At 49.1% G+C, this 20,495-nt stretch overlaps 1 long non-coding RNA gene across 1 annotated transcript; it reads left to right on the forward strand.

Annotated features, from left to right (window-relative positions):
- The first annotated feature begins 228 nt into the window (after window positions 1–228).
- LOC118238078 lies at window positions 229–7,221 on the forward strand. The gene is made up of 4 exons (XR_004768931.1): window positions 229–779; window positions 889–1,156; window positions 1,791–4,429; window positions 4,902–7,221. It is a non-coding gene; the product is annotated as an uncharacterized LOC118238078 (long non-coding RNA).
- The last annotated feature ends 13,274 nt before the right edge of the window (window positions 7,222–20,495 follow it).

The following is a 20,495-nucleotide window of genomic DNA, read 5'->3' on the forward strand; positions in this document are numbered from 1 at the left end:
AAAAAGGCCACAGAATTAAAATTAACAGTGTCACTCTGTTTTTTAAGTGTCCTTTTGTTCCCATAGCGCAGAGGTTGTACTTTGCATCCACTGGGGGGTCCTGGTGGCAGCAAGCTACAGATGCAGGAAGGACTCAGGGACAGTGGAGTACCAGGGAGGGAGGAGAACCGAGTTCACAAGCTGTAGATGCTGGCCGGGCTGCTCACATTCCGGAGGACTGACTCACATAGTCCCTTCGCTGGATGCTGAGCTCAGGAAGTCATTTCTAGCTCACCTTCCCCAGAGTCCACTGTCCTGAGAGGCAGGTGACTTTTATGGTCCTGTGCTCCGCTGACCTTTTAGGGGGCAAGTTTTCTTCAACAGGTGGGAAGAAGGCAGGGGGTCTCTCTATAGGAAGGAGGGGGAGACACAATCTCACTAAGCACATAACAGCTGCTAAGGCCGCTGGGAGCTAGCCATCCTGGCACTGCAGAGGCTAGCCATCCTGGCACTGCAGAGGCTAGCCATCCTGGCACTGCAGAGGCTAGCCATCTTACTACTGCGGAAGCAGTAATGAGGACTAACCAGCAAATGCAAGCAAGGCTATTTATCTTTTGCTGGCTGGGGTCAGCCATCATCGCCTGTGTTCAGTAGTGACTCAGAGGCAGGAGAAAGCTTTTCCATGAAGATTCAGACATCCCCTGACCAGGGACCACTGGAGGCCAGCTACAAGGAGCACCCATGGGATTGGGTATGCACTGGCTCTCCAAACTGGAATTAATTGACAAAAGTTAGGAAAGGTGAGTGGTTAATCAAGGTCTGGGTATATGGATCATGGGGGTTTTTGTTTGGTTTCTTGGATTGTCACTAGAGATGGCTATCTGACCTCCTGTGGGTCCCATTTCCTAGGCTGCTCATTGTAGATAAGAGATTGCTGAGGGTTGTGAGTCCGGATCTGTTTTGAAGTGAGAAGCATAGGGAAGAGACTCACCTCAAATCACCACTCATAAGGGGCCCAGTAGGAGCTGCACCCATGCAACCGCCTCCAGCAAACAGTACCTCTAACAACTGGTGCACTTATGCCAGTGGCCCAGTGAGTTCCCAGCGCTGAGGCCACTGCCCCCAGCATTGCTGTGTCCTCTCTGACGATGCTCCGGATGTCCCCCTATACCCACAGGTAAGTAGCTACAATGGAGGAGAATCCCTGGGTCCTCACCTCCCTCCCTTCCCTTGCTATTATGGGTGTGACTGGGCTTCAGGGTGGGGCTCAACGTGATTTTTGACACGCTACATAGGAATGAGTCATGGATGGAAACTCTGGATTCAGGCTTATTCCCAATGGTAATTTTTTTTTTGCAATGCATCCTTAAGGATGTGTTTTAAGATAATTGCACACGCCATGCAGTGTGTAGCGCCCACACGTGCTCTGCGCCTCCGAGCCACCCTCCCCACACATCTCTCAGGATCATGACTATTTATTCTATTTTGTGACCCACTGAGATTAACCAGGGTGTGCAGTCTGTTGAAGCCTGGTGGGCTCTGCAGTGGGAACACAACTAAAGACCGTAGTTCCCCTTTCCCAGGGGCTGTCAATAGCCAGTAGTTTAGGGGTAAACCATGTGACCCGGTGAGCCCCTCCCCTTTCCTTGACTGACTGACTAGGTCTTGTGTGGGCCTAGTTCAGGTAACTAAGAGTTGTTCTAAGCTGATGTTTTGAATACTTGTACTGAGCACAGAAATAGCATGGTAGTGCCAGCCTCAAGCTTGTAACCTGACATGAGCTACCATAATTGTTTATTTGTCTAATACAGGGTTTTTCTATGGAGCCCATGCCAACCACAAACTTGACATTCGCCTGCCTCAGCCTTCTACGTGCTCAGCTTATAGGTATGTGTCCCCAGGCTTGGCACACTGTGGTTCCTTGGCATTTTAAGTATTTCAATAACTCAGTTTTGCTTTGAATGGAAAATGTTTCCTGGAAGTTGTCTACTCTATCATGCAGAAGACTTTAACCCCCAGGCTCCCAAGACTCCCTGCAGCCATCAGGACCACATGTTTCAGGGCCTTTCTGGGTGTCAGCTTCCCCTGTGCAGCCTGTCTTGGGAGTAGAATAGGTAGGCACGGAAGGGTCTGGCTTTGCCCTGGACTTCTTGGGGGTCTGTCTTTTCTCTGGGCCAGCAGCACAGCCAGGGCATTAGAAGTGTGGTCACCAAATAAGTACCTGAGCGTCTCTGAGGTAAAAACTTAGATCCTTACGGCTGAAATGAGTCTTGGGATCCTGGCCTCAATTTCCCTGAGAACAGGGCACTGAGAGCCCCACTTGGAGGATAAATGGAGGTCAGACTCAGACTTCTGGCCCTGACCTGGATGGACCCCTGCTCCTGTCTCCCTGCCAGCCACAGGTGGTCTTTCTCTTCCTTTCCTACTTCTAGTCTCAGGTGGTTGCCACTTATCAGGGTGCTGAGGCAATCAGAATGCAGATGGTTGATCTGCTGTTTTAAAGATCTTTGAGGCAGGAGAACGGTGAGTTCAAGGCCAGTAAAATGCTTGCTCTCTAACAGGAGAACCCCAGTTCAACCCCCAGAATGGATGTAAAAAAAGCCAAGAACAGTGGTGTGTGTTTGTGTTCCTGGTTCAGAGAGACAGGCAGGCAGATCCTTGGGGCTAGATGGCAGCAAGCCTAGCTGAATTGGTGATTCCAGGTCAGTGAGAGATCTTGTCTAAAAATTCAAGGTGGAGGCTCAAGAGAGATGGCTCAGCCATTAAGAACATTTGTTACTCTTACAGAGGAACCTAGGTTCAGATTTCAGCACCCGCACAGTTTCACAATCACCCATAATTCTGTTTCAAAGGATCTTCTGACCCCTGTGGGCACCAGGCACACATGTGGTGCAAAGACATGCATACAAGCCAAACAGTCAATCATACAAAGATAAAGCAAATACTCCTGAAAGCCAAACAAACTGTCAAGTGATTCAAGAAGACAGCCAATGTTGACCTCTGGCCTCCAAGTGCACATTGTACTCTTGTGTACCTGTGTACAAATAAACACACACATATGTACAACACACACACACACACACAAAATACAAAATGCAAATATATGCAGAGTTCCTAATTCCCCAAGTTTGGCTTCAGTGTTATCTGTCGCTGGGAGTTATATACGTGTTCCCAAGGACAAAACTGAGACAACACTGCTTCCCTGTTTCCCCAGTACTCAGCAACTGTTCCCCTGGCAAGCCGTTCTGACTACAGCTTTCCAAGACAAGGTCTCCCACTTTGCATAGCAGCAAACTGAGGCTCCAAGAGGAACGTCACATGAGTACTTGAAGTCAGGTGGCTGAGACAGATTCCCAAGGCGAGGGTGCACCTCTAGGTAGCTGCAGCCCTGGTTCACGTGAGAAGAGCCCACCCAGACTACATGGGAAACGGGTAGACAAGGACCACTCAGGAGGACTTGAGTGAGACAGGATGAAGGGTATTACCTTGTCTGTTGACCTCTCCTCCTTCCCAGCTTCTTGGTGACTTGGCTCCTGTAGTGGTTTATTCTTCTGGAGATTCCAAATCTTGGATTCAAAGAATTACTTGAGCATGGTGGCATCCACACAGCAGTCTGACACCATGGGTCCCTTACCCACTTTAATGCCCCATCTCTCCAGAGTCAACTGCATTTTCTGTGTGAGCATGGGTGTGTGCGTATGAGTGCATGTGGCTGTGGGTGCACACGCCAGCTAGCTCAGGGATCTGCTCGTCTGCATCCCTAGCACTGGGATTATTGTGTGATTATTGTGTGAGTGCATCTGGCTGTGGGTGCACACACCAGCTAGCTCAGGGATCTGCTTGTCTCTGCATCCCTAGCACTGGGATTATTGTGTGTCACTGCATAACTCTTTTGCTTTGTGTTGTTTTCCACAGGCTCTGGGGACTGAAGTCTGCCCTGATGCTTGCACAGCAGACGTTTTCCTGAGGAACCATCTCCCCAACCTCTGTATTTCTCTTTGCAGTTGAGATCTGACCCACGGCCGGATTCCAATCCTGAACCTTGTGCTTATGTCACCAACGAGATGGGACATGCTGCCACAACAGGAGCTGAGAGCTTGGGGAGGGTGCTGTCCAAATTCTGTTGTATCACAGCAGGGAGGGAAGGGCCTGAGGCACGAGACCGAGAGGGAGTCAGGAGATTGCCTTTCTATTCTTAGTTCTGCAATGAGCTTGCTGTGTGCCCTTGGGCAGATCAGTTCCTCTCTCTAACCCTCAGTTTCCTCATTTGCTACAACCAAATGCAGAATCTTCAAGGCTTTCCCTTTCAGTTCTAACGAGCCCACAGTTCTAGCTGGGATGCGGGATGTGTGTGAAGAAATCTGAGTCTTGGTTTCATTTCGTAACTTGGGCCCCTCAGCACTTCCCAGCTGGGGCTGGGAACAGGACCAACATTCATTGACAAATGAAGGTGAGTTTCAGGGAGGTGGCTGGCAGCCTGGGCTGTCACAAACCTCTGACAGAAAAAGGGCATTGCTGGGGAAACCCCAGTTTTCCCACCAGAGGCTCTGATTGGTGCACAGAATTTGGGCTTCCTTCAGCCTCAGGCCTCAGCCTTTGCTGACTCCCGTGCCATCAGCGGCTGGTTTTGATCAATGGTAGCAGCAAGAGCAACAAATAAGAAGCCCATTTACTGCAATTTCAGTCATCTGTGGCATTTAATTAGCATAATTGACCCAAACTGGAACTTTCCTTCCACCTGAATTTAAAAATACATTCCCATTGACCCCCAGTACATCTGAGAAATTTTCTTTTTTTAAAAATGAGGTTCTAACTAAAGCCCTATATCAAAACACCATATAATACTTTTATCTTATTGAAGGCATTTGATGCTTATTAAAATATTATTGCTTTAAGGCTTATTTTGATTTTTTTTGCCCAAGAGTGTGTGCAGAGCCTCGATACCCAGATAATAACAAAGAACCTTAAACATGAAAAAAACACATGAAAGGTAATATGTTCCCCATTAGTCCCAGTATCATTTCCCCAGGATTACTGCTTTCCAAATATAGCATTAGCTTAAAAATAAAAGGCCGTTTACAGTAATGGGACACTCGGTACTACTCTGGAGCATGTGGGCTCTCCAAGGGCCTTGTACAACGGCTTCATTAAGTGGGAACTGCAGGGGAGAAAGGCTGGCTTTAAAAAAAAAAAAATCCCAGCATGCCTCCTCAAAGGCCCCCAGATAGGCCACCTACCCTGACCCAAGGCCCGTGTCTAACAAGCTCTTAATTCCGCTTTCAGAACTGCTTTTTCACGCGTTGTTTCTTCCAGAGATGAAAACATTTTCCAAGCTGACAAGCCATCAACTGGGTGCCACCCGGGAAGAGAAGCCTTGGTCCAGAGCTCTGTATTCTGCCCTCACAGGCAGGAGAACATGGAACTGCCATCCATACCCAATGGGCCATCCTGGGTTTGGGAGGTCTCTTTTACCCTGAGATCCAGCAGGTTCAAGCGAAGTTATGAGAGCAGACTCAAGGATCATGTCTACCAACCAGTTTGTCTTAGTGTTCATGGACCAGAGACTGCTTTGCCTGTTGGGGTTGGCTGAAGCCTGTTATACAGTTACATAAGCTAATTTATCTGGGGGACAAAGCCGTCGTGTACACAGAAGGGCCTTCTTAAATGGCAGCTAGGGCCACTCTAATTTTCTTCCATGGGCTGGTCTGTATGTGACAAGACCCCACTGGAAACTGACAGTTGGCTGAGGGTGTCTGTTGGCTGTTTTGGTGCAACATTGCAGGCCCCCTATGACTCGGGGAGCAAGCCTCCCGGCATCCACTAAACACCCAGTTCTTAGAGGCTCCACAGAGTGAGGGAGCAGCCTGAGGGGAGATGTGCTTCAAATCCCCAACTGGATGCCAACCTTACCTCAGTTGTCAGCAGGGAGGGGGAGATCCAGAGGGTACATGGAGGGCAAGACAGAGAAACAAGAGCATACACTTATTACTTTTGCCCTGGGTGGGGGTCACTTCACTAAGCCCGTCTTTGTCTTGGGGATGGGGTGGTGGGGGAGTTCCTTGGTTAAGATGGGGATAGCGTCACTGTGGCCATTTGAGGAAGCAACTCACTGGGCTGTTATCAGCTTTGGATTTCCTTGGCTGAGCTCAGTTACTGTTCAGCGTTCTTGTCCTTGAAGCCAAAATGGCTAATTTCTCATGCTTCTGGCTCTGTGGCTGGCATGTCTCCCTTGAGGTGAGAGAACGAGTTAGCTGCTCCCACATGAGGAATATCCCCGGCTCTCCAGGTCCTGCCCAGGCATCACATGGATTTATCCTCTCATTGGTCCCCACAGGATCATGGCAATCCATGTGTGAGTGACTTGCAGAGAAGGGGGTTGGAGTGATGAGAGGTCGAGCCACCTGCCAAGGCTGCAGCAGCTGAGCAGTAGATGGCAGGTGGTTAGTGTGTTAGAGCCCCTGCCTTGAGTACTGGACCTCATCATTTGTTAGAACTCAGCTCTGTGGTGTCTACTGACCACATCCAAGTCTCTCATAAGATAGAAGACAGAGCCAGCCCTTGGTCACAATGCCTGATTTAGAATCGTGGTTTTTTATGGGTTACTGCTTCCTCAGGAGGTTAGGTTTGACATTCTGGAGACCACTCAAGGCACAGGTTTGGACTGAGTCCTTTGGCCTAGAGGGATCTACAGTGCAGTCCCAGGCAGGACTCCTGTCCTCCAGGGCTCACACAGTTTCAGTGATTTGGACTGGGATAATTGCAAAAGGAATTTGCACCTACAGAAGAGGAAAGGGAAGCTAGGAGGAAGAGCCATGTCCAAGGTTCAGACACTGGGCTGTGGCCCTGAGTTTAGAATGTCTTCTGTTTAACCGTTGTTGAGTGTGCAGATTAGAATATTTATTTATTTATTTATTTATTTATTTATTTATTTATTTATGTCAAGTTGACACAGCTAGAAAAAGGAAATGTCACTTGAGAAAAAGCCTCCATCAGATTGTCCAGTAGGCACGTTTGTGGGGCTTTTTCTTGATTAATGATTTCTGTGGTATAGCTCAATCCACTGTGAGCGATGCACCTTGGGCAGGTGGTCCCGGGTCGTATAAGAAAGGCTGGGCAAGCCATGGCAAGCAAGCCAGGAAGCAGTGTTCTTCTACAGTCTTTGCTCCAGTTCCTGCCTTGAGTTCCTGCCTTGACTTCCCTAATTGATGTTCTCTAAACCAAATAAACACTTCTCTACACAAATTGCTTTGGGACTCGATGTTTATCACAGGAGCAAAAATCAAAGGAGGAAAGTGAGACCAAGAGGGAGATGGGAGCCTGTGAGCTGCAACTGGCATTGGAGGAGCAGAATCGCCTCTGGGAAGGAGTGGGTGGAACCTGCAGGGGATGAGTAGCCCGTTGGCAGATGGTGTGGGTAAGAGGTCAGGCGGGAAGAGTAGATAGCATCTCCACGCTGTTTGCCCGAGGATGAGAGGCTGGGAGGATTCAGGGTGGAAGAGAGTTCTGAGGCGGTAAGAGAGCCAGTCTGATGACTGATGTCTGTTAGGAACACAGGAAGAGAGAGAGAGAGAGGTGGCTTCCTGCCACACGCATGTCAGGGCTGACATGTGTGCTTAAAGGATAGAGCCATGTTACCTTTGCCACTCATGTTACACCTGGTGGCTCTTGCTCCCTGGGAGTCACCTGTTGCTGATACTGTAGAGTTTGCATCTGTTCCATGGGACCCACCAACTGCCAAGGCATCAATTGGCCTGGCTAATGGGGCCAGAGCAGACACAACAGAATGTCGAAGGTCCTGGCCTCTGTCATTTCAAATAGCCCCCAGTACACCACTGAAGATGCTATGTTCTCAATAAGCTAAGCTAATTCCAGTTGTTCAGGGGTAAGAACAGTGCAGCAATGTAGCCGTGCTAAATGGAGGCAGGAGAACTAAGACAGGAAAAACCACAAGCTCTGACTTTAGGTGGGAGCACTGCTTTTGAAACTTTTCTAAAGCCCCCTGAAACCAACTCGGCTCAGTTGGTCCTCCATTCTTCTAACAAGCTGGAAGCTGAGCCTGTCCTTCTGACCCTCTGGTGTCTTGGTGAGCAGAAAGGTCATAGGGCCCCTGGGTAACTGTGGTGAGGGAGGGTGAGTAACCTTGGTTAGGGTGGGTAACCATGGTGAGGGCTGGTAGCTAACCTTGGTTAGGGTAGGTAACCGTGGTGGGGTAGCTGGTGTAAGGCTGGCTATGCACAAGGCTGAAGGAGCTTAGACAGAACTGAGACCCTGTCTAAACTCTACCAGGACCCTTTCTAGACCAGCCAGCCTTGTAACCAGGTCCCAGCAGAGGCTCTTCACAGATTTCCATTACATATTGTGTCTCCCCCGCCACACACACACACACACCTGTGTGTCATCTGGTCTATCAGTGTGAAGGCCTTGGGGGGTTTTGAATGTGCCCTACATCAAATACACCCCCTCTCCACCAGGGAGGAACCCCCAGCCACTGAGCTGCAGACTCGGGGGACATTTGATTGTCTAGAACACATCAAACGGCCCAGGTCTCCCTTGTAAAAGTTTTACAAGAAAATCATTGAAGATCAGCCGAGCCTGTCTTTTTCTCTCCTCCTCCTTGGCTTCCAGCGCTGAGCCTCACCACACTTTGGTGCTGGGCTGTAAGAGAGCTGGGCTGGTGAGCCAGAAGGAGCCTCGGCCCCCCGGATCGTTAGGCTTGCAGGCCACGGCTGTGGGATCTAGTGAGTTGGACATATTTTATTTAACCAGCTTAGTAAAAGGTAATATTCAGCAGCTGTGATCTATAGCAGAATTACAATTTTCAGGTCAAGGAGGGATTTTGATATTAGGAGGTTGGGCAGAATTGCTATGAAATCTCATGAGCTGTCTTTAAAAATAAATGAGAAAATAGGTTATCCAAGAGTCATTGTAAGGGGAAAATCAATAGACGCTGTCTATTCACTTGGGCTATCAAAATCCTTGAAATTTGAACAAAAGTTTCACGTTTAGTGTACTGGAGGTTTTGAAATATCAGCAGTGGAGCTCCGTAGCTACACAACTGTGGTGCTGCCCATCCAAATGAGGCGAGGCCGTGTGCAGCCGCTTGGCTCCCTCTGAAGATGGAGAAGGAGCTTGGTGACAGAATGGACCGTAGAGCACTGCACTGCAGGCTGCTTACCAGATCGTGCCAAGAAAGCACTAGAGATCGGAGCAGCAGGGCAGTGTGCCACGTGGCCCTGCCTGCCCCGCCCTGCCCCTTGCCTAGTAGGGTAGGGTCCACACATGTCACCCTACATGATCCGATGCACACACCTTGGGATGGGAATAACCCCTTGTGGTGCACTTTTACCTGCTTAGGCTGTCTGAAATGACAGACTACCCAAACATTCACCCATACAATCGCTGCCTCCCACTATGAGACGCGCCCAATTCAGGAGTAAAAATGGGGGACCAAAACAGGCTCTGAAAAGCAAAGAGCACCTGACCTTCTCAGACGGGGAGGGCGGGCTATCAGGTGGTGTCACTCATCTTGGACTGACAGCACGGGTAAGATTTAGCCATCGAGAAGACAGAGGAGACCGGCAGGGAAGCTCCCAGACAGAGGCTCCAAGTTGGGAAAGAGCTTGAAATGTGGGGAAAGAGAGGAGGTGAGACAGGGCCCGGGATTGAGGGCTGGTGTCTGGCCATGCATGGCTTGGCAGGGCAGCACACAGGGCTTGGCAGGGCAGGCCAGACCATGGAAGGAATTGCGATTAGAAACCTTAGACCAGATCAAAAGATTTGGAACCATAAAATTCTAAGATCTGATTTTCATTTTCAAACCATCACTCTAGCTGCTGTGAGCTGAAACAACTACGATGGTAAGTGGGCCTGACAAAGACTGTGGGCTGGGGGAGGGGGTGGTGTGGAATGGGGCGCTCATGGCTTCCTTAGTGCTCCTGGAAGAGCCTGCACTCTTCTGTTAATTGACCATAAATAAGGACACCAGGCACTGCCCTCGATCACTGGTGAGGCTTCCTGCTCTGGATCTCTGCTCTGCAGATCACGAGACTTCCTTTGCCACCACTGTGGAGGTGGCTTCTTCAGGGATGACTCGGCCATCCAGGGTTTCCAGTGGCTCCTGTATAACATACTTCCCATTTTCCAAATTTCTGTGGATGTCATTCTTATGTGTTCACTCAAGAACATTATATCTTAGCAATAATCACTTTGTAGCCTCTATTTTCTCCGTTAATATATTTTAAAGAGGTGCTTTACATGTGGTCTCTAATTATTTTGCTGCTTTTTTCCCCTTAAAAAATTTTTAAATTTATGCTTTGACAATTCCATTCACATGTATAATGTGTTTTGATAGTACTCACCCCACTACTCTCCCTCCTTGGTCTTCCAACCAGGCCCCCTCCTACTTTCATGGTGTGTGTGTGTGTGTGTGTGTGTGTGTGTGTGTGTGTGTGTGTGTGTCCCAAAGAGTTTAATTAGGTCTCCTTGCAAGAGTAATGGCAGGGCTTATTTGCTGGGGCACTAGCAGCTCACCAGTGGGAAGCTAGACATTTCTTTTTCAGTACATTTGGCAATGGATAGATTCAAAGCAGTCAACCAACCCAGACCACACTATTGCCTGCCCCTGAGCTGAACTCCAAGACAGGTGAATCCCAGGATGCTGTTGGGAGACCTGGGGAAGGCAGGGATGATGTTGTATGACTTGTGTTGTGCTCCTGATGCCTGGTTCAATGCTGGCCACTTAGTACTAAAAAGTGGTTTTAGAGCATACTTAGAATATGTATTTTTAAAAAACTTACTTTGCATGTATTTGTATGTGAGTATATGAATGTGTGTATGAGAGGGAGAGGGAGAGGGAGAGAGAGAAAGAGGAGAGAGAGAGAGGGAGAGAGGGAGAGGGAGGGAGGGAGAGAGAGAGAGAGAGAGAGAGAGAGAGAGAGAGAGAGAGAGAGAGAGAGAGCATATGCCAACAGAGGAAGCTGGATTTATTGAGAGTTGTAAGCTTCAGAATGCTGGGCACTGAGTTCTAGTCCTCTGAAAGAACAGTGTATTCTTGTAGCCGCTGAGCCATCTCTAGCCCTTAGAAAGACTGTTTTGTAATGGATGCATTTTGTTGCTGGGAATTGGACCTAGAGTCTTGAGCCTGGCACATGTTCTGTCACTGAGCTATGTGCCCAACTCTTGGTTCTGTGAGGCAGGGTCCCCCTGCAGAGGGCTATTAGCACAGATCATGCTAGCCTTCTGCTGGCCTCAGTCTCTGGAGTGCTAGGTTACAGTGCATGCCTGGCCTAGTATTTCAACACTTTTCTCCTGTGAAGTTCTTTCTCTAGTGAGATAGAGCCTCTCAAGCTGGTCTTGTTCTCAAGATCCCTCTGCCTCAGCCTCCTTGGTGTGGGATTATAGGAGTATGTGGTGTGCTTGAAGTATTTTAAACCCTTGATCATGAGGAATCTGTTGAGGAAAAACCCAAACCCAAGAAGCTCTAAACAACAATAGCTCCACAAACAGTATTTCTCTACAATGCCGCAGACCTACACATTTATGTTATTCACGGTGCACGAGACAGGGTTGGTCTGTCACTTGTTTGGAGGTAGGTCCCAATGGGGTGTCTAGCGGGATCTTCATAACTATCTTCCATTTGAGTGCCATTTTCTCCGAGGCTCAGTGGGGAGATGAATTGATTGTGCAAGGTCACCACTGTGGGAAACAGCTCAGAGTAAGGTCTGCCATCTCTCTGGGAAGTTGACTGTGTTCAAAAAAGCCACAGGGGCTGATGAGATGGCTCAGTGGGTTAAGGAGGGTCCTGCCAAATTTGAGGACCTGGGTTCAATCCCTACGTCTGAGTGGTAGAAAGAGAGAAGTATCTTATACATTGGTCTCTGACCACCATACATATGCTGTGGCTCATATTGGCCATATACATAAACACACAATAAATAATAAAAATTAATTTAAAGAGAAAAAATCTTAGCCAGGCATAGGAGGCCTAAGGAAGAAAATTGTTTGAGCCTAGGGATGTTGAAAGGCTGACTGTCCAACATGGGAAGACCCTGCCTTGTAACCACAAAACAGGGCTGGGGTGATAGCCTGGGTTACAAAATGCTTGCCTTGCAAACATGATGACTTGAGTTTGATTTCCCACAACCTATTCAGGAGAGAGAGAGAGAGACAGAGAGAGAGAGAGAGAGAGAGAGAGAGAGAGAGAGAGAGAGAGAGAGAGAGAGAGACTCCCACAGTGGCATGTGCCTAAAATTCCAGTGCTGGGCAGGCAGATCCTGGAAGCCCAGTAGCCAGCCAGGGCAGTGGTCTTGGTGAGCTCCAGGCAGTAAGAGCCCTAATTCAATAATGTAGGAGAACCTGTAGCCAGCCCCTAAGTAGGCGTGGCTACAGCTTCCCAATACGCAATAATGTGGATGGCATCTGAAGAAAGATAACTCATGGTGACCTCCACCCTCCACATGCACCGGTGCACACATGTGCACGCCATGAAGACACCACACGTATAAAAACAAGATAAAACCCTGAACATGAACCTCCCAAGTGTCACTATTTTTAAAAAGTGACAGTCCCGTGCTCACAGTACAGGATGGCGAGTGAAGACTTTACCTTTCCACAGGAAAGGATGCAAAAGAAGCAGCAGACTTGGGAATTATGCATTTTTATTTAACTCGCCCAATGAGACAAGTTAGTTCAGGAAACAACCACCGAAATGTATTACTCATAGTAATGACAGGTAGAGCCACATTTCGAAGAAATTTAATAAAAATAAATGATGGAATAAACTGCTTTGTGGAAAACAGATTTTTATAAACAGCCACCCTAAATATTAGAGACAAAATGGGGAGGTTCTGGGGAAGGAGGCACTGTGGAGCTGGGAGCCTACGGGACTGGGAACTAATTCCTGAGTGAGATGTAAAAACAGCAGTGAATTAATAAGCACAGGCCAATCTTCCTCCCCTCCTCCACCCGCTTAGTTTCAGTGTGATTTCTCCCCGTCCCCAAGATAGGCTCCGAGCACTGCTCCTGACACCCCAGCATAAGTGATGCAGATAATGTAATCGGAGCATCATTAGGAACCATGAAATTGCAATTCCTCGGGGAAGGAGCGCTATCGCTCAGTTACACAAGAAGAGCGATTAATTAGTGGATCTCAGTTTAACAGACTGTGTACTACATGGGTTCTAATCCCACTCTGGAGTGGCTTTCAGGCCTAATGAATTACTTAGGAAAAATGAGCTGCAGCCAGAAGATATCAGTCAAAATGTAACACAGGAAATCATCCAAACCCACCCAGAGCTAACCTGAGAGAACTACCATCCGGCATAGTTGGGAAAAGCTAAACAGTTGTTAACTGGTTTCACTGAGTCCACAAGATGACGGTGCTGGATGGCCACGCCATGAACATCATTTAAAAGTGGTGGCATTTTCTCAGAGGGACTTGATGTTACTTTGGGTCTGTCAAACCTTTAGACAACTGCATCTCAGATGTAAAGCAGATGGCCAGGCTGGCTGTCCTGGAACCTGCAGGGTGGCGGCATAGAAAGTGGCTCTCAAATGGGTATCCTGTCCTGGAAAGCAGCCATGGAATCGGGGCTTTTGCCATTTTGATATCACTTGCTCTGAACCTGGCAGGCACTCGCTCTCCTTGGCACTGGGACTTCGGATAGAGCCCAGTATCCTAGGCTTGGCTTGAAAATCCAGTGGCTAGGTGAGATGTCAAGGCCCCAGCTTTTGGACCAGACGAAATCTTATTACATAACTTGCTTGGTTTCCAAATTGCAGCTCTGGTACTTAAAGCCTCTGTGTGTTGTCAGTGGATATCTAGATGAGGTTCCCAGTTCCAGGAGGGGTCAAAATCATGGTCAGTCAGTGGTGGCTAGACCCTTCCTCATGAGGGCCTGACTTTCTTTGGGTGTCTCTATAGATCTTCTTTGGTGAAGAATGGCTTGTTTTAAGGCCTGCTGGGCCACATGGTGAGAGCCTGTCTCAAAAGGCTAAACAACCTCCAGAACCACAAAACAAAAGAGGCCAAACAATGAAAGTGAAAAGCAACTAACCAAAGCAAAACAAAACTTGGGGGTGGGACTTGTAGGCTAAAGATTGGCACTCCACACTAGCTTTTAAGTCTCCCTTAAAACCTCTACTTGTTTCCCTTTTTGAGACAGGCTCGCTCTCTGTACACCTGTCTGGTTCCAAATTCCCGATCTCCTGAGTGGTAGCATGTGCCAAGTTCTCAGGTCACAGTCTACTATCCCATTGCATGTCCTTTACAGGCACAAAGCTCAAACTGTTTGCATCCCTAGCATAGGAATGGACTTTGGGAGCCAATTTCACATAGAGGGATACTCCCTCAGCCTAGACATGGGGGAGGGTATAGGCCCTATCCCAAAGGATATGACAGACTCTGCAGACCCCCCCCCCCATGGAAGACCTCACTCTCCCTGAGGAGCAAAAATGATATGGGATAGGTAGGGTTTTAGTGGGGCGCAGGGGAGGAGGGGAGGGAGAGGGAACTGGGATTGACATGTAAAACAATATTGTTTCTAATTTAAATAAAAAATGGAGGAAGAAAAAATAAATAAATAATTTCAAGACAACCACAGAGTATTACTCTGCATGTAGGAGGCCCTTCTGAACACAGGCCCCGTGTGACACTAACTGTACCCAAGACTCTTCAGAAGTTTAGCATGCTATAGGTCCTAGTCTTCTAGAAGGTTCTACAATAAGAGAATGCCTTCTTGCCCCAAATCATGGCCCTTATTTAGGAACATTCCCTTTGCATTAGTGTGGATATTGGAGAGTTGCCATAGCTCTCCCTTCCTAGAGATGCTGTGGTCCCATTTTCCCATTTGCTGGCTGAAGATCTCGGAAGGTAGAGTGTGACTTCCAGAGTTCACACAGTAGGCCAGTGCATGGCAGGGTCTAGAACTCTAAGAGCTGGTCTCAGGCTGGCTGGCCCAGAGGAGGTCGAGATGAACAAAGAACAAGGACTTATCGTCTCCTTGCCAGGTTGATCCTGGCTGTCAATGTTCATTAGCCATTCATTAACCACCAGCTATCGGGACCGCTCAGGAGAAGCAGCACCCGTTGGTATTAGCAGCAGAGGAGTTTCCAGAAGTCTGTCCTGGGCAGCCTCATGGTGGTGCCCCTAATGATATGAACTGTTTCTCACAAGTTCTTTTGGTGGGGAGAGTGGCTGAGAAGACACCCCATGGGACAAAGGTTAGAGATGCCTTCCTCAGGGGACCTGAGGAGTTCCACTGAGATGCCAGCTAGGATATTTATTTCCCTGCTAGGTCCCTGGGAGCAAAGACTGGACATTCAAGGAAAAAGGTGTGTAGCCGCTGGGATGGAGTCAATGTCTCTGCACACAGTGGGAACTTTGGCACCAGTGGTGTGAAGGCAAACTCTACTCACATCGCTAGCTCTGTGGATTCCGAGCCGAGGGTCATGAAAATCTTAGGCTATGTCTCCGGGGGTCAGGAAATGGGTGTGGGAACGGAGGTTCACAAAGACAAAAATCTCCAGCGTGTGCCACTGGAAGGAAGTGACACCTCTTTATGCAGGGGAACACTGATGGCCTAGAGCCTCCCCCTGGCTCTGCTGTCAACTTGCTAGAAGATCTTCAGTAAATGATGCTCTCTCTCTCTCTCTTAGACCCATTTCTTCATCTGAGAGCAACAGTGGGCTGGTCGGCTTGGCCCTGCAGCATGCAGGGCTCAAAAGTCTGTGAACTGGAGCTCATCTGAACATTCAGGTGTCACCAAGGTGGCCAGCACTGAGCTTGGAGGATGCAGATCCGGGTGGCTCATTGCTGCAACTCCTCCCCCACCGCCCGCCACACGCACTGTGTCCAGCTCTGTGGGTCTCCTCTTCCTTCACACAGTTCAGAGAGGACCCACATGGGCTGTGATACATGGCTGCATTTGCTGGGGTGCCCAGGCTCCTCCTGCCCAACATTAGACACCCCAACACCAGATTCTCCACTGCCTGGGAGAGGGGGTATGTATGGAGGTTGATACAAATTCTGTTTCTCTCTCCTGCTTCTTCATGGGGGATAAAAAGGAGGAGGGGGACACAGAAGCCTTTGAAATGGCCCTTGCTCCATTTCCTCTTTGCTCACCTCACGGAGCCCAGAAACGCTCCTGTGGTGCCCCGCTTAGCCACTTGGCAACTTTTTTTCTCTTTTATGATATTTTGGGCTTCTGTTGCCCGCCAAGTCAAACCTAAAAAGAAAGAAAAGAAAAAGAACCCAACTAATCCCACCCTCCAAGTCAGCCCTGATCTAAACATTCCCTATTCCTGTCTCCCTCTCAAGGGCGGGTCCTGGGTGCAGAAACAGTGACGATGGGGACCTACCCACCCACCTACAGGCGAAGAGGACTCCTGCTTGCTTTCTCACAGATCTGCAAATGCAGGGATGGAAACTGCAAGGAAGAAGGACCCCCAATGCTGCATCTCCAATGTTCTTTGCCATGCACCTCCAGGGGAATGGGTTCTTGATATCAGCTGCACTTGATATCAGGCACTGAGGGCAGAGGCCTCTCCATGACAGTTTGAGCCCCTGAGAATGACATATCGGAGATCAGAAGGCAAACTGGGATGCTGGACTTTGCTGGGATGCAGACCTTTCAGACCTCTGCCTGGCACAGCAAGGTTCCCTGACATCTCCCTTTCAGTGTGTGTCTCTGGGCCCTGGCACATAGTAGGTGCTTTGGTAAATCCTCAAGGGTGGGATGAATAAATCTGATTACACTTCTCTTTTGAACAGGGAGAGGCTGGATTATTTAGTCTTGTGTGGGACCATAATGAGCTCAATGGGAACAACCCCCTTCTCCCCACTCCAAGTCCTTCAGAAACGCTACCTCAGGAGGGGTGGGCGTGGTTAATGACAAGACATGCAAATTGAGCAGGGCCAGGTCTCCCGGGGACAAGGCTCCTGGACAGCTTGGGGATCCACTTGAGGCATAAGTCATCCATTTGGGACCCTTCTCCATTTGTCAAATGCACGGTACAGAGGCCTGGGACTTCTCAGACCCTGAGCTGGGATGAGACAGGCTGCAAATGCTGACGGAGGAAGCAAGGCCAGACCTCTGGACCACCGTCCTAACTCCTGTGTTCACCTTACACCTTTCCTCCGAAGGACCTGCCCGCCAGAGCACCCTCACCTCCCTCTGCCTCTCCCCATTCCTCCTTGTCTGCCTGACAACCAGGCCAAGAGTGCAGGTTGGTGTGGGCTTCTAGGGCAAGACAGTGCCTGTGACTCTACTACCCCGAGGGACCAAGACAGAGGAGGCTGCAGGGTGTTCCCTTACATACCTCACCCTGAAAACACCCAAACGAGGGCCCAGGAGAGGGGCAGACATCCAAGCAGAGAGAGAGAGAGGTGACTGGTGCAATGAGGTCACCTAGGGAGGCCGAATCTGCATTTCCCCAGCATCCTAAGTCAGAAGCCGAAAGCACAGTGGTAGGATTTCAGTAGCTGACCTCACAGTAGTGTGTCCCTCTAGGGGCAAAGGTCTTGGGACTCTCTGTATGGAGGAGAGATATAACCGGGCCACCGGAAGGCAGAGAGAAAGACCGGGGAGACTCAGTAAGGCATGCCTGGTGCTTACCCAATGCAGGGCCTTCTTCAGTCAGAGAAGGAGACCCTTGTGGCCTGAGGAGGTGTTCTTCCTCAACTCTTTGGGGGCTCATCATTTAAAAAAAAATCCGTTTCTCTCTAACAAGGGCATTTTGTGCAAAATAAGTTGAAAACAAAAACTTTGGGGCATGGAAGCTGTGCTGAGCTGTGGAGAAGGGCCTGGGCTCCCTGGGCCCCACCTTCCTGGCACTGCCTGCTCTCAACGTACCTGGGGGAGGCTCCGGGAGGTGCGAGGCGGGGCACCGGGAGAGGCTGCAGCGCGAGGCAGGCCCCGCTGTGGTCCTGCCTGCAGGAAAAGCCAAGGCAGCCCTTGGCGGATCAATACTGGTGGAGAGGCAGCTCTCCTCCTTCCCGGCCTCCCTAGCTATTATTCATGCCGAAGGGCCTTGTTTGGATGAAGGAAAGCAGGGGTGAGAGTTTGCAGAATCACAGGCCTGAGCTCTGCATGTAGCCCGTTTCCCCTCACCTGGGTGCCCCCACACACCCTGCTTATGTAGCTAAGGTGATTCAAAAGTTGGAATGGGTGACTTGGGCAGGGTCCCTGTTATCCCTTCACTGGTCCCTCTTGAGGAAGGGCACAGTGGGCTCAGGATGCTACTCCCTGGGATCTCTCTTGCTCTTATCTGGGAGGAGCCCACTACTCTAACTCCTGGTGGACCTCCCAGTTCACAATCTGGTCATTTGCTCCCGGAGCCGCCCCCCCCCCATCCTGCTTTTGCCATTTGCCTCTGGTAAGCAGGCCCTGAAGGACTGTCACTCCCCTGGCTGCCTCGGCTACAGTCACACATTCGTTTTCTGTCTGGGCTGGGTGCTCCTGGCCACCTTGGAGCATCACCCATCATGGTGTGGTGCCTATTGGCTCCAAGACATTTATGGAGGTGTCACCTTGGCAGATGTTACTAGACCAGGCCAGGTGCATCACAGGTGAAGGACAGAAACCAGTATTCATTTAAGGTTTGGGTCCTGTTGAAAGCCAGCAGGTCACAGCAATGGGGGAGCACAAGACAGAGGAGAGTTTCTTGTCTCAGTGGGGCTGGCTTACTGCACAATCTTCCTTCCCACTGGAGAAACGGTTCTAGCTTGTCTTCTCCTGGGGTGTGGAGGTCACTCTAGGTGAGATGGGTTGTCATGTGACTAATATGGACTAGACTCTAGTCGCTAACCCCCGAAGGCCCTCCAGACCCAGGTGTGGACCCTATTTCTACATTCATAGGGATCGAGGGGACCTGAAACCAGGTCCTATGCCTCTTGGCTGGCTCATGACTCCTGGATCTGCCCCTGAGGATGGAGAGGGGGACCAGGAAGAGGATGGAGAAAAGGTGCCCATCTCTCACCTTTACCAGAGCACCCAGCCCTGAGGCTGTGGTTTCCATAGTTACATAAACTAAACAACGTGGTGATCAGGTACAACAAGGGGACATGGCAGGAGGACTTCAGATGACCATGATTGGGCTCTGTCTTCTCTGGCCCCTTGAGGTTGCAGCCATGGAAAAGCCGATCAATTCACCAATGGCAAGCCACTGAAAGGAAAGGGAGGAGCACTCCACGGGGCTGCTCCTGTCACCCATTAGGGGAGTGAGGGTTGTAATGAGCTCCAGTTGACCACACAGAGGCCCCAAATGGCTTAGCACACCTTCCCGCCAGCATTTCAGGCTCCCACAGCTTTTGCTAAGCCTTTCCTGCAGAACAGTCTCCCGACCACACACTCAGAACACAGTCAACCAACCATACACTCAGAACACAGTTTTACACTGGGAACACAGTCTCCCGACCACACACTCTGGAACACAGTTTTACACTTGGAACACAGTCTCCCGACCACACACTCAGCAAAGGGGGAGGCAAGTGTGGGCCACAGACACCTACAGTCCCTGGCTGTGGACTTCTCCAGACACATTTTGAAGCCTGGAGTGCTCAGAGATGCCGAACAGTTCACACCAAAGTGATGAGGAAATCGTCACTTGTATTTAATTCTCAGCTACGTAGACAAACGACTATAAATATTTATGATGGAAAATTTCATTATTTAAAAATTCCCCTCAAAATTTCCAGCGAGTCTACTGAAGAATGCCTGCTGAACAGGTTGCAAATTAGGAACAATTATTTTTCTCTTCCGCATTTAAATATAACTTACAGCTGAAGTCATTTAAAGGGGCTAACATCAACCTTAATTAAATATTAAAGTGTGCCTGTACCCGCTGCTATTGCTGCCCCTTCGAATAAGATATAACCTATTTTTGACAAGTTTTCATCTTTCTCTGTGGAAGACACTACATGAAACCAAATCAGTGGCAAAGAGGAGAGTAATGAATAATCTATTTCATATTCCAACAGTACCCAGGGCTCGGAGTAGAAAAATATTCAGTCAGACGATGGCAAGAGGCTGCTGGGTAGCACATGACACAGCTAATGTTTAAATAATAATAATAGAAAAAAGCGATAAACAAATCATTAGCCCTTAACAGTTGTTTAATGCAATTTGTTAATGAACGTAATGGCGGGGACTGATAATGAAAGACAATAAAACCGTCTAAACAGGCGCCAAGTCGCTGGCCATGCGCAATTATTTCCTTGTCAAGTTTTTATGATTTAATGAGCCCCTCTGGGACTGACGGCTGTCAGTCAGTCGTGACTTTTTGACACCATTACAACTTCAAATACAGCAGCAGGCAGGCTGTTTTCCTCGGATTTGAAATACTGAAATGATCTGACAGTTTTAAAGAAAAGATGTGCAAAAAAAAAAAAAAAAAAAAGGAAAGAGGGAGAAAGGCTATGCTCACCGCCTCTTCCTTTCTTTCCCTCCCCCCTTCTTCCATGAGTTGATAATCTCTGGATGCTGTTTGGTAATGAAAACCCAATCACTGAGGTCATTATC

Source organism: Cricetulus griseus, chromosome 3, assembly GCF_003668045.3.
Source record: "Cricetulus griseus strain 17A/GY chromosome 3, alternate assembly CriGri-PICRH-1.0, whole genome shotgun sequence".
NCBI lineage: Eukaryota > Metazoa > Chordata > Mammalia > Rodentia > Cricetidae > Cricetulus > Cricetulus griseus.